Genomic DNA, 1,342 nt, shown 5'->3' on the forward strand with positions numbered 1-1,342 from the left:
TTTGAATTTTTATTTTTGTGTTTTAAAGTGAAACAGTTATATTTGGGTGAAGCTCAAAATCCCAAAGGAAACAAACGCTTAACCACCCTCTGCACCTGTGCCTGGGCTGAGCCTGCGTTCCTGTGTGCTGTGCGCCCCCTGCTGGAGATGAGCTCCAGTGCTCTTCCTGAGCACACTGCAGGGAGTTTAATGCGCCTGACACTGATGTTCCTCAATGTGTTCATCACAGTAATACGGGGCTGTCTCTCTACTAACACAGAAGTCAACCTTGAGGACAGCTCTTCCTTAGATGTGTTTTTGGAAATGAAGCTGAAGAAGAATGATCTGTTTTCTGTGACTTCATAATAACCCCTTTCTCCCAATAGTACAGACTCTTTCTGGGGCAAACCCAACACCAGTATGCATCAGAGTATGATGGAGTCACCAGGGGCAGTGCAGGTAAGGACCAGACCTCTGAGGGCTTCACCAGGACAAGTGTTAACATTGGAAGTAGAACCTAAAGACAAGGAGAATTGGCCCCTGTCAGTCACCAACAGTGACAAGTTCTCCAGGTTCCCTAGCAATTCCTCAGGTTCTCACCACGGTAACAATGGCATACTCATTTCTGATACTATAAATGACAATCTGCTTTGGTTAAAAAAAATCAACATATGTTCTCATAAACAAAAAACATGCACAGAAAGGATTTATATTTGGACACATCAGTGTTTAGTTGTTTTTTAACAGACTTATGAGTGACCCATGAGTGACAAACAGACACTGATACTGAGAACCTGTCACCAGACTCAGAAATTGACCCAAAAGTCTTGTCTTCTAATCACAAGCTTGCCTTTCCCAGAGACTTTAAGTCTATGTGAGCAGACTGCTGTGATCATCCATGTGCTAAGACAACAATTTCCCCTAGAGATTAGCAGCATATTTACATGTTGTGAGCCCTGTAATTGCAGGTGGGAGTGGACAGAACCCAGTTTCTCCTGATGCTTCCATGATGTCAGCTGACATCATTTCTCTTGGTCTTATATGGGATATATCAAATAGCATTTTAAATTCAGCATAGGATTGCAAAGTTTCTAACATGTAATTGGACAAGGGAATTAACACATGTTGTAAAGCATTGCTAGTAAGATGCTACTGATATTAGTCCCACAACATCATATTTGTTGTTGGATGGACTGCCTGCTAGAGGAACTTGAGTAATCATTGTTCAGTACAGAGATAATCTCACTGATGTTAATCTATGTAGATTCTCTAGTGCCATATCCCATCCTTGTTATGGTTCAGCAATTTATGGAAAAGCAAGTGCTCTACAACAAGAGACTGAACCCCAAGGAGCCGGTGGGCA

Source organism: Peromyscus californicus, unplaced genomic scaffold, assembly GCF_007827085.1.
Source record: "Peromyscus californicus insignis strain IS unplaced genomic scaffold, ASM782708v3 Scaffold_15__1_contigs__length_86483966, whole genome shotgun sequence".
Lineage (NCBI taxonomy): Eukaryota > Metazoa > Chordata > Mammalia > Rodentia > Cricetidae > Peromyscus > Peromyscus californicus.